Source organism: Nannospalax galili, unplaced genomic scaffold, assembly GCF_000622305.1.
Source record: "Nannospalax galili isolate Female #2095 unplaced genomic scaffold, S.galili_v1.0 scaffold18, whole genome shotgun sequence".
In the NCBI taxonomy this organism is placed as follows: domain Eukaryota; kingdom Metazoa; phylum Chordata; class Mammalia; order Rodentia; family Spalacidae; genus Nannospalax; species Nannospalax galili.
This window is the reverse complement of record NW_008346548.1, coordinates 911,715-924,577: the sequence shown is the minus strand read 5'-3', so window position 1 is coordinate 924,577 and position 12,863 is coordinate 911,715. Positions and strand designations below refer to the sequence as shown.

The window sequence follows — 12,863 nt, the reverse complement described above, 5'->3', positions numbered from 1 at the left end:
TGCCTTGCCAGCTCTGTTTGTCACAAAGATTAATCCATTTTAACTGTACCTTGGAGTGCACCCGGGAGAGGAGGATGGATGGATTGTTTTGTACCTATTATTGCATCAGAACTTTTGCCTTTTTAGACAAGATCATGCCGTACCGAAAATCTGTCTGCCTGTCTGCCCACCGACTTTGTCTGTGCTGATCTCTCGACACAGTGCCTCTTTTTCAGCATCCATCTCCCTCCAAGATCTAGATTCGGCATCCGACTGTACCTGTCTTGTTCTCTGCAGCATCTGTCTGCTACACTCCTAGACCATCGTTAATAAACTTTCACACATTACACACAAACCCCTAATATGCTGCCACCTGCACACAAATATCTGCATTTCATAAAACTAGGGGAGAAAACTCCATTTTTTAAAAAAGACCTCTATCTAGTGCCATTTGTATTTGCACTTTTTGTTTAGTTGTAAGTTTTAATAGTTCCCCCTTTGAGGATTTGTCAGTACGAGCAGTATTGCTTATCAGAACACACCAACAGTCTTTTTGTAATATTCGCTTTTCCCCTTTGGTTCAGCCGAGCCTGCTGACAGATCATTCAAATTCAATTGTTTTATGTCTAAGCCGAACAGCTAATTAAAGTAGGGATGATTAACCTGACTGGCAGTGTCGCTCTCCCTCTCGCGCTCTCTCTCCCTCTCCCTTTCTCTCTCTCCCTCCCTCCTGTTCCAATCAGTCTTTTTCTCAAACACTCTCTCTCCTTCCGTGTCTCTCTGTCTCTCTCTCTCCTCCCTCTCTCTCTCAGTCTCTCTCTCCCTCGTTTGCTCTCTCTCTCTCTCTCTCTCTCTCTCTCTCTCTCTCTCTCTCTCTCTCTCTCTCTCTCTCTCTCTCTCTTTTTTTTTTTTTTTCTCTCTCTCTCTTACACTTTTATTGAGCTTACTTACAGAACATAGATGAGGGTTATTCTCTCTCTCTCTCTCTCTCTCTCTCTCTCTCTCTCTCTGTCTCTTGCTCTACTGTTTTTTTTCCCTCTCTCTCTCCTAAACGTGGTCTGCTTGCTGATAGCAGAATGGCACTCGGAGATTTGTGCATTGTGTCTGGTTTCCTACGGGCAGGCTGACCCAGTGCCTCCAGGGACTTATCAATAGACCACTCAGAAGAGACACAGACAGGAGAGAGGAGGAGGGGTGGGGGGAGAGAGAGAGAATCAATATCAAGAATAGAAGGAGCTCCGAAGCCATTTTTTTTTTAAAGAAGTATCGGGACTTGGGAGAGGGTGACAAAGAAGGTTTTTCAAAGAGGCAGTGGAGGAGGTTCTAATAAATTTGGAAGGAAACAGTTCCCTGTCTTGGGAAAAGGAGAACTCCTGACTGATTAGCATTCACACCAGGTATGAGATGTTCGCTACCCCCTTATCACTGTGTCGCAACCGAGATGGAAAAGCCTTTTTTTTTAAAGGAGACTGAGGGAGCATGTATTTTGCTGTGTTTGTTGTTGGGGGGTAAGAGGGGCGGCGTGAGAAGCTGTGGGCATTTGTGTTTGGGAGCAGGAAGAATGGAAGCAGTACACGGGGGTGGGAAAGAGTATGGAGTGTGTTACCGTCTTCCCTGTCTTTGTGCACCCCTGGGGGGTACCCAAGTTCATTTCTAGCAGGTGGATTTAGACGGGAGTTACTTAACGCTTGACCGCCAGTTTTGAAGAAAAAAAAAAAAAAAGAAGAAAAAGAAAAAAAAAGCTGCTTCCTATGTCTGTTAGAAGGAAGCTCCAATTTCTCTCTCTCCTCTCTCTCTGCCTCTCTCTCTCTCTCTCTCTCTCTCTCTCTCTCTCTCTCTCTCTCTCTCTCTGCCCCCATCCCTCTTCCCCTCTCTCCCTCTCCCTCTCTCTTCTTTTTTTCCTCTTCTAACCAGACAGCGGGAGGGTTCCTGGCTTCCAGCCAGCCCAAAAGCCTCTAAGTGTTTTGCACTTGTTTCAGGGAGTAGCTGCCCGGGGATTTTTCAGCATTTTCACTAGAGAACAAAGAGTTCTTTACAAAGGGAAAAGGGGGGGGGGGAGTGAGCTTAATGTCTGATATATGTTTTTCTATTTTTATTAGTTTTTTGTCTAAAAAGAGACAGGAACAGAACACTCACTCTGTAACAACACAAAGACATTCAAAAGAAATCTAGTTATCTTTTCTCTCTTTCACCCTACATATATATGTGAAAAAATTAAAAGGAATGACTAATTAAGTTGGATGTGTTGCTCTTTCCTCTTGCATTCTTTCTATATCCAACTGTCCCTGTGCTCGCTCTGCTATCTCTTTCCCACTCACAATAAAAGTTGTTCAGGATGCATCTTCTCTTAGCATGACTGTACCTTTTCTAGGTCCCCAAAATCTTATAGAAGAAAGAGCAAGAGCCCATCAAATAATCAATTTAGTGGCAACAACACCCTCTACTTTTGCCACTTGGGTGAAAAGTTAATTATGGAATTTTAGCTCCCAAAATACCCCAGTAGGGTCCATCAGTTCATTTTATCTCACAAGTTTTTCATCCATCTGCTTAAAAGGTACCATTGATGTCACTTGCCAGTTATTGGGGAAAGGCAGTAAGGAAGCAGATACTTGAATTTTATATTTTGTTTGTGGCATTAATGACAAAACCCCCAAAAAGATTACTTGCCCTGTCTATGATATTAGTTCGAGCAAAATATAGTCTAGACAGAGGTTTTCAACAATTCTGATTTCCATGCAGATCTGTAGTCTCCATTTGATTTTGTGCCTATGCATATGTATTTCTGCTGTGAATTTGTGTTTGTGCAAACATTCCAGAATGCTTATCATTTTCAAATTAATGTTCTAACAAAAGAGAGGACAAATCAGGATGTGAACTGTATGTGCAAAGTGTCGTAAACAGTTTTATACATGCTGTACATTTATGTTTTTATACTAATATCCTTGAATTATAATCCCAAGGAAATGTTTTCTTTCCAAAAGTTCTACTCAATGCATTTATATTTTGATTGTTGTTTGGAAGTCTTTTGAAGGTCCGTAATGGACACTAAACTGAGCAAAGGAGAAATAGCCATAAGTACCACAAACACCATAAATACAGAGTAGGCTGGACACCTAGCTGCTCATAGCTGTGTGGCTCAGTGGGAAACAGCTACAACAGTTGTTTCAAGAATCAGAAACTCTTTCCGTCTCTTTCCTTCCATTTATGGAAAGCATAATCTGTTCATTATCCCTGGGGAAGGAAACTATAAGAAAAGCTATCACTGTATACATTTTTCCATATTTGTGAAATGCATGTGTATTGGTTTTTGTAAAGTGTGCAGTGCCTATGGGGCAAAGGGTGACGCGTCACTAGTAAACCCTCCTGACTGGGAGGTCTGAGTGCCTTCTATTTGAAGTAACTTGATAACAAGGAGTCTTTTCGGGAACCCTTACTCTGTATGTGTTCTCTCAGTAATGACCCTCAAATTAAAAACTAGTACTGGGTGGCCAGAGTGAGCCCTTGAACTTGCTGAGAGACAGTAGAACGCGGGGGAGTTTGGGCAAATCCAAAATGTTCTTGGGCAGGTCACTTGTTACAGTTACATGTTTTCTTGAGGAAAATTATTGAATTGCCCACAGACTACTATGTTTTTGTAGAATCTATAATGCTTTTAATAGTGCTTAAGAATCAAAAGATCTTAAAATGAAAGTTAGCCATCAAAATAAATGAAACTGAGTCTTTAAAAAGTTTCATATCGAAGGCAAGAGGTTTGGGAATTCTTTTTATTTTCTTTTTCTTTTTCCTTTTTGCTTAGTTTTGTACTTTTTTCCTCCTGAACCCTTTTGTTGCTGAAGCTGTTGTACCTGCATTTTGGGGTTTTGTTTGTTCTCCCCCACCCCCACCCCCACCCACGGGTGTTTCTGAGAGGGACACAGGCACCAGGGGAAGAGGCTTGCTGAAAGCAGCTCCCATCAGTAGCTGTGCTGCACAGTACAGTGAAAGGTGATAGCTGTCATTCTGGGAGTCTTCGTAGATCTGACCTGAGAGTAACACATTCACAGTCGAGGAGAAAAGGGAAAAAAAATAGAGGAGGAGGAAAGAAAAGAGAGGGACACAGGCACCAGGGGAAGAGGCTTGCTGAAAGCAGCTCCCATCAGTAGCTGTGCTGCACAGTACAGTGAAAGGTGATAGCTGTCATTCTGGGAGTCTTCGTAGATCTGACCTGAGAGTAACACATTCACAGTCGAGGAGAAAAGGGAAAAAAAAATAGAGGAGGAGGAAAGAAAAGCTCTTTGAGCTGGAATACACTGGCCCTTTCTTCCTGGAGGCAATCCCCTCTGCTTCTTGGCGACGCGTCCTGCACTATCAGATATCATATGACTTTTTATTTAGATTCCTTTTTGGAGAATGGCCTGTTAGGACTCTGTTTGTTTTCTTTTATTTAATTTCCTTCTCCCCTCACCCGCTAGTTTTGTGTATCTGTGTGTCAGAGAGTATGTGCACGCATGCATATGTGTGTGCAATTTTTATCTTTGTTTTTGTTCTGTTGATCTGATGCTTTATTTAAGGACAAAGCTCTAATTATTTCAGTATAGTGGTTTCATCATTTGCCAAAAAGAAACCTCATTCTAGGCTTTTTTGGGGGTCCATTTTAAAGCATATCCATTAACACTGGAGGCTGCAGATCCTAAATGCCTGCTGGCCAGCCCTTGGCCCACTAGCTCACCTTAATTTAACCCTCCTCCTCATCTGCATGCCCAGCAGTGTAAGTTAGGAAACACCTGTGCAGAGTTGAGAGGGAAATAAAAGTAGCGGCAACTTCTTCAAATCTGCACTCCTGGTTTCACTTTAATAAACTTTTTTTTAATCCATGATTTTTTTTTTTCTTTTGACATCCTCTGTTGAACTTGAAAACATAAGATATGTCTGTGGAGCTTTTGTGAGGCCAGCTGAGCACCCCTGGAAAGTAGAGCAGGAGCTAAAATCCATTCAGAGACTTAAGTAAGAGATTTAAATAAGATCTTTGAGATCTGTGACCCGTTCAGGGTTTGGTGATAGATGGTAAAATGGAATGTGTAAAGTATTCAAGGACGAGAAAGAGAATTTGCCAGACACCAAAGACACAGGCATTTTGCTGCAATTAGTACTTTTAAAACCTGACTTAATTAAATTTTTATTTTGTACAACTCAAAATTTTGCCGACCAATGTGTGATTTGATTCCTCTCCATGTTTGCTATGAAAAACAGAATTATACTAACAGTACTGGCTCTTTCCTAAAATGTGGATGTATTTCTTTTTCAGCTTTAAAGAGTTCAGATTTTAGCTAGCAAGAGAAAAAGATAACTTCTTTAACTACATATATGGTTTTATACATGACTCTTGCCTCTGTATAACATCCTAGCTTCTGTTTGTGTGTGGATATATTTTTGTATATCAACACACAGGATTGCCTTGAAGGTTCAGGTGACCATTACATTTTGTAAACCCATAGGTTTTGGTTTCTTGTTAGTCGCTCTGAAATTATTTCTCATAGTCCTTGAATGTATAATATCTTACAGTAACCAGAGGTGAATTTTGTTGAAAGTTGAAGGAAAATTTATTCCACCCCTTGTCAGAGTACCCAAAAGGGAAAGGAGAACTGTTCTTCGGCTCAACAAAAAAATTTTAGAAACCTTTTCTCTCCCAACGGAAATCTCCAAAACATCTTTGTCTCAGAATGTTAAACTTGGCATGGATAAGAAATGTGAGTTTTGCTTTGTTTGAGGAAATTTGTTTTTGAAACAACAATGTTATAAATATTTTTAAATTGCCTGCTGAGCATGCGCTGTCTCTGACTTTATTCATAGTTTTAAATATACACCAAAGTGCAGTCTTCTGAATGGCCACAGGTAAGGCTGTTGGTTTGTATGATCCTTTTCTGAGGCACCTCCAGTGAGTCTACTCAGTTTTCCAGAAGGGAAAAGGGTGAGAGCTGAGTTCAGACCTGGAAACCCTTCTAAATATCATAGAGCAAAAGTGAATTGTCCATTAAGGCTTGCACATTGTACTTAGGGTAAGTACTATTCAACTTTTCTTTATTCTGAGAGTTGCCTGTCTTAACTTTCCGGCTTATTACTAGCAGAGTAAATGAAGGAAAATTAACTCAATGAGGAATCTGACTGAGACAGAAAATTTACGGATTTTTTTTAAGGGCATCTATTGTGCATAAATTTAGGGATACGAGATTTGCCAGTGAAATGATAGCAGCTCTGTGCCTACAGAGCAAAGATGTGCTAGTCTGAACATGTCTGATCTCATCTGGAATCGAAAGCTAAATCTAGGTGGGCCTGTAATAATACCAGAAAAGGAACACATGTGTCTTTTGTGCAGGCATTTTTTTTTAAAGCCGCCTTCTAAAGGCAGTGACAAAGAAGTAGTTTCTCCTCTTAATAAGTAATCATACTTTATACTGCAGGTGTATATCCAGTTGTCCTTGGTTGTTTTGTGTTGTCGTTGTCATCGCTGCTGAAGTACATTCTTTCCTGTCAGTGACTGTTAACACTTTCCATTTTCCAGAATGCTTTATCTCCATTAACTCGGTTTGATGTGGCCTCACGTAGTCACCTCTCACAGGTCTGCGATGTCCCTCTCAGGATTTGCAATTCTGATTGATTCTTGGCAGAATATACCTCCATATTAGCTGTTTTGTTATAGTTATGGTGGAGATAATCTCATTTTTCAGGCCTTTATAACTATCCAAGGAAGTTACTCTCTAAGATGAAATTTCTCGTAGTTATTCTTGTCTAAGAACTGAACTTGTTTTAAAAGGTTTGTAAAAAAGAATTCAATTAGCTGTTTTGGATTTTTATGTTTTGTCTTGTTTTTGTAATTTTATTTTATGAGCTTTGAATATTCCAATAAATGCAAATGAACTTTTAAAAAATACGTATTGATATGCAGTGCTTTACTAATTTGTTTTTATGTGTGTGCGCTTTAAAATAGAAATTCAAAATTCAGTGCGTTAAAAAGAAAGATTGAGAAGCCTATAGATTAATGCTGATATTTTCAGTACCCAATTTAAAGTAATTTGGAGTTTTAGTTTTCATTCAACATATCATCTTTCATTGACAATCAGTATTACTTTATGCAGGGGTGTGTGTGTGTGTGTGTGTGTGTGTGTGTGTGTATACGCGCGTGCACGTGCGCGCGTGCACACAGCTCTATATAAACATACATACTTGTGTACACAGAGATAGACACAAATTTTATTAATAATAATTTGATTGATTATTAATTTTATTTTTACATAAAAGAAAATTAGAAAACTTGTTAATGTATTACATCTTATTCATTTTCTGAATTTTAAAAATCCAGTAAACTGTTGCTTCTGATTATTATCCATATATGCTTATAAATATCTATTGCTATAATCTATCTTAATTTATATTTTCATAAGCCCTACACATTCCTGCATTTTATGCAGCTGTATTAATAATATTGAAGTTTATTAAAATACCACTTGATTTATTCCATCTCTGTCAGCGTGTTAACAAGTATTTTTGATGCTTTCTTTGTTGTTGTTTTACTTTTCTAACGTAGAAAGACAATGTCCATCTTTTCCACTCTATGGTTTCTATATGTCTTCAGTATTCTGGGAAAGTTTTAACCTGTCATTTCCTGGAAAGCTTTCAAACAAGCAAGAGACAATCTTTACCTTGCTTCTCCTGGGACCATTCACCCCCACGGTTATCACCACCAACACCCCCCCCAATAAAACAGCAATAATACACATGATATGATAATTTTTCTGATCATAAAATTGGGAAATACAAAGAAAATTGTGGCGTATGCCGGAAAATGCCAAGTGCTTCTCCAATAAAATCAGCTGTTTTTATACTTTTTTTTTCTCTTGAATTTTGTTTGTGACTTTTTTGGCTTGCTGCAACATATCCCTATAATCTTAGGAAGCCACAGCAAATTCCCAATGCCACAGCAACACTGGTGCAGCCAAGGAAAGCCCAGAGAGCTGATCCTGGGGACTGCAGCCTTCCTCAGCAGTGATCCAAGGTAGGAGGAGTAAGCAGCTAGTCTTCCCTTTGCCTTTTCATAGTGTGCTCAACATGCCAGGGACAGAGATTCTCTTTGTACATCTTTTCTTCAACTACCTAAGGTTTTTCTTTCAATGCCAGTGACTTTCCATGCTTCCAAGAGATGGTTCACATAGCAAAACATCCTGTTTTTATTTTGTATTAAAGCATGGAAAGCTTTGGAAATTGGGAGGGACAAAGGAAAAGACACTTAGGGTATGTGGGAACTATCCAAAAAATGCATCAGGGTCCCAGCTATGTTTTTGGATGGTCATACCTGTAACTTTTCTTTTCTCTCCAGGGCCTCTAAGTGTTAAAAGTAATGAATGGGATAACTATAGGGTGCAAACTATGATCTAACTGATTCAGTAGATGGAGCTCTTCCCCCTAAGTCTGTATTTAAATTAATGTCCCGCTGCATTTTGTGGGGCTCTCTGTTTTAAGGTATGTCATACTACATACATAAAATCTGGGCCTGCGTAGCTAGATGAAGAGATTTTTCTGGCACTTTTAAAAAACATGAAGCATTTGTTCTGAAACACAAAACTGCAGGGGAGCAGTGAGGATAGAGTGGGAAATGAAGTTTACCTATCTAAATTTCTTCCTGTGTTTGTTGCTATTCTTAAGTGTGAAGATAAATCATAGTTATCATAGAAGTGACTGGTACTGTAAACCTAGAAAAATATATAGCATACACAGGGATTGAGCTGGTTTTGTGACAAGTCTTTCAAGCTGTTTGAACTGCACAGATCTCCTTTCATTTGATTCTGCAAAGGAATCTTAATGCTGTAATGCAATTGTTTCATCTAGTTAGTCTAGAAAATCTGGCTGAAACGTTACAAATTCTGAATTGTGACAGCATGGTGGAGGGCAAAGCACATGTTTGCAAGGTACCTTTTTAGGAGTGAAATGCTTTCATCAGTAACTGAAAATAGATCCTAGTATTGTTTTAATAGGGAAATAAATACTTGTTCATTTCTTTTCAAATTAATCAAAGTGAATAATTGCCACAACATTCCTCTCAGCTGTATTATTTTCAGTAAGTTTGATCATTGCCCTTCCCTTGTTCCAGGAGGCAAAGTATATACATGCTCTATGCAATAAATTACCTTCCTTAGACTAATGTCATTTTATAGATTGGAGATATTATTGAATATCTCTTGTTAAATCTTGATAAGATCATTTGGCCAAAGAAGAATTAGGCTTGGCCTTATTACCAAAAGAAATAGCAATTTTAAAGGACTCGGATTTCCTCTGCACACCATGTGTCTGAGTTTGATATGGTCCAGGGAAAGAGAGGATGAGATGGAATTAGTCCTGAGCAGCCGCCGTAGGCCAAACACTGAAGCAGTGCCAACCTGGACCAATCAAGTTGCTTCTCAGAAGGTACATCCTTTACCAAACATTTAAGTGAAGAGAAGAGGGAGGAAGCCCTTGAAACTGTATTCTGATGCATGGATCTTCGCTAATTTCAGTAGAGTGCATGGTAATAAGTACTATTGGATTTGCTTTGCTTTTGTAAAATAAAGCATCTGAGTTTTCTTGGCCAATGAAGGCTTCCTAAATGTGTACTCACATCTTTTGGACAAAACTATCTTTTTGAATTTAAACAAGTGAAAAACTTCTTACAGAGAGCAAAGAGTAAAATTGATGGAAACTCAAAATCAATTCAAACCCATTTCTGGCGTGATGAGAATAACATTTGTGCTGTGTTTAAAGCAGTTTAAAACAAGAACATGATAAAATGATCAATATACTGGAATCCAGAAATAACCAGGAGAGAACAATCTGTAATCCGTTCCCTGTCCTGAAACTCTAGATTGAACATGAAAATAAATGAGTATATTTCATAACGTTACATTGTAAGTCTTAAAACATAAACAGCAAAAATAAGATGCCAGGTATCCAACTTTTATTCAAACTATGTTTTCATAGTTTAGCCCAAAGAAAATTTCTGGAGCTAAACTATTGTGCACTTGTTTATATGTGCATGCCGTGACCATAAAATGAACAAAAGTTAAAATATGTATAGATTATAGATTATCACTATGAAATACACTGCCACTTTACAGTCTATATACTATAAAAGTTTTTATAAAATGGTTTTAAGTATAGCAAAAAGCATTTTAGGCTGTGTCAGAAAGTCAATGAATTGGTCAGTGGGGATCAGATTTAATATTTCTTTAAAACTGCCTTGACTCTTCACATTAAAGTCATACATAGATACAAATTATACATATTTTATATCTATTGCTTAATAGATCACTTTGAAAGACTAAGTTGACACTACTACATTTTGAACATGTGGATTCAAAGTCAGTGAAATGCCACTCTCTGAATTTACAACAATCTGTCTAGTCTCAAGATTTTTGCCCCAATGAACAAAACTTCTACAGCTATTTCAGAGTCATTTGACTAAATAGGTATTTATTGATCAAAGAAAATTAAATGTTCTATCTTTTGAAACCCTAGCTGAAGAAATTAAATGAAAACAAATTGCATAAGCACATTCAATTCTGTTGAACTAAGGTGCAATAGGAATGAAGATAATTCTAACAAACACTGTGACAAATAAAACTACAATGAAGCATGTGTGATTACATCAGTAAGAGTGACATCAATGGGCAAGGCCAGGAGGGTGAGACAGTGCTATGACAGAGTAGGGACTGATGATTAGTGTTAAGAGATGTTTAAAGATTTAACAGAAAAGAGGAATCAAGCAATTTTAAAGGTGGATAGAGAAGCAGGACTTTTCCTATAGGGCATAATGAACTACAAATGGAATGTTGCAGGCAATTAGAATAACATCATAATTTTTGGCTGTCCAGTGTGATAATCATTATAAAGAGCTGGTATGCACATCTGCTTAAAGATTCCTACAAGTTTAAGTATTAGATCAACATGTTATGCTATTGTCTGAAGTTGAAAAGTTCTGTTTTAAATGTTGGTAAAGCAAATGTCAGCATGATAGGATCATAATCATTGTATTTCAAAAATTGAAGAAGCCTTAGGTATCTCCATATAAGTGCATAGGCTAACCAGCTCTCTGGAGAAGAATACTATACTGGACTATCTGATGCAAAAACATGTATATTTAATTTTGTGTGTGTGTGTGTGTGTGTGTGTGTGTGTGTGTGTGTGTGTACTGCAGGGTTTCTATTTCGAAAACAAGAAATTAAAAAGGAAAGTTTAGAACATAGAATGAAGCTGCACAAATTTATCCCGATTAGTGGTGCTATACATTGGTTTATGTGAAGTATGGATTCTAAATAGGGATGAACAGCAGGTTTTACAGAAAAATCAGTATTTTATTTTTATCAGAAGAGCCACAGGCCCAACAGATTAATTCTATCCTGTATTAAACCACTAACGTTTCGATTCAGAAAACTTAAACATGGCAATGTAGCCACTCATTCTTAAAATAGGAAAGGCAAAACTGGCACCAGAAGGGAAGTTTTCTAACTAGCATATACTCTTTCCCTGAAAAAGATTTATAGAGCTAGGAAGTAGATGATGTTCCAGGAGTGACTGAAGAAGAGAACAAAGGCATCAAAAAAATGGGCTCCTATTTTAGTATCCATAATATCACCTTCAATGAATCAGGCAGAAGCAAGGCTGAATAGTGGTAGAAAAGGCACCATGTCCTCCCTGCAGGCTCTCTGGTGCTTCCATTGCTCCCCTGACCTCCATACCTTCTGTCTCATTTTCCTTCTTACTCTTTTCCCCATAAAAACAAAAGAAACGGGAAGTAGAAAAGGAAAGAGAGGAGGAACGGAGGAGAGAAGAGGAAAGAATTTTGTAGTCAAAATTTTCTTTTGGAAAGAAGTCCTCCTTCCTCCCTAGAAATCTACTGTCCAGCTAGAGTTATTTCGTTACCAAAATGTGAGTTTTTATCAGGAAGTGGTAATTCACCAGGCTGGCATACATCACAAGCTGGACTTCTTGTTTCCTGAACATACACAATAGTTTTCTATCCCTTCCTTTTCTCCTTGAATTCCCAAATAGAAGCAAATTCTTCCTTCTTAACTTATATGATATTTTGTATCTTCTCTTTTAGTGATTCTTATCGTATTCTATTTTATAGATTATCTCTCTGATAATTTGTAATATAAAGAAAAATTCTATATAATTTTTAGCAGTGTACTTAATTTTACTGGGTTTCATTCTCCACATCTGTAAGCTGGAAAATGGTGGTCAGCTTGCTGGGGTATTAGAAGGATTTTAGGAAATGTCATCTACAGAGTGTTTATCATAATGAGTAGCTCATGTTCTTACTCAACACCAATATTATTACTATTGCTATCACTAACATCCCCCTATTTGTAGTTTTTCCCTATTAATGTAATCCTTAAAGTAATGGATTGAATTTAACATTTTTATCATCACTATACAGTATGACTTTTGCATAACAGGAACTGGATAAAAATTTACAGAATCTCCTTATACACATCCATATTGTATCCATTACTTCCTCACAAACATCCTTGAATTCTGTCCTGGAGGTTCAGAACAGTAGTAGTCATGGCAGATGCCTGCCCCAGGTATGCCATAAAAGACATCAATGTTGCTCACTGTTGACTCTCAAGACCACATTATCTTTCAGGTTCTCCACAGACCCCTAACCACTTAGGATGGCTCTTAGCAGCATCCCCAGAAGTGTCAGCTTCTATTCCTAGTTTATGTGATTAATGAGCTTGTTATATCTCTCTCTGTAGCCTGAACTAGAAACTTTCACTTTGGAGAGCAGGTCAAGATCTAGAATTTAATTTTGGTTGCATCTGTTATAAGCCAATTGTGTATTCATTACATTTATAGATTCCCTCTTCAGCCATATA

At 38.0% G+C, this 12,863-nt stretch overlaps 1 protein-coding gene across 14 annotated transcripts in view; it reads left to right on the top strand.

Moving 5' to 3' along the window:
• Positions 1 to 12,863, top strand: part of Zbtb20 (zinc finger and BTB domain containing 20) — an 843,460-nt gene that overhangs the window by 712,197 nt on the left and 118,400 nt on the right. Inside the window, exon 1 of one of the 14 annotated variants that reach the window (XM_008842870.3) lies at positions 1,060 to 1,376. The exons of 12 other annotated variants lie outside the window; for them this stretch is intronic. The gene's annotated coding sequence lies outside the window, so the exon portion shown is untranslated. Of the gene's footprint in view, positions 1 to 1,059; positions 1,377 to 5,929; positions 6,015 to 12,863 lie in introns of those variants that run through there. One more of the 14 variants, XM_008842871.3, reaches the window with a different exon arrangement.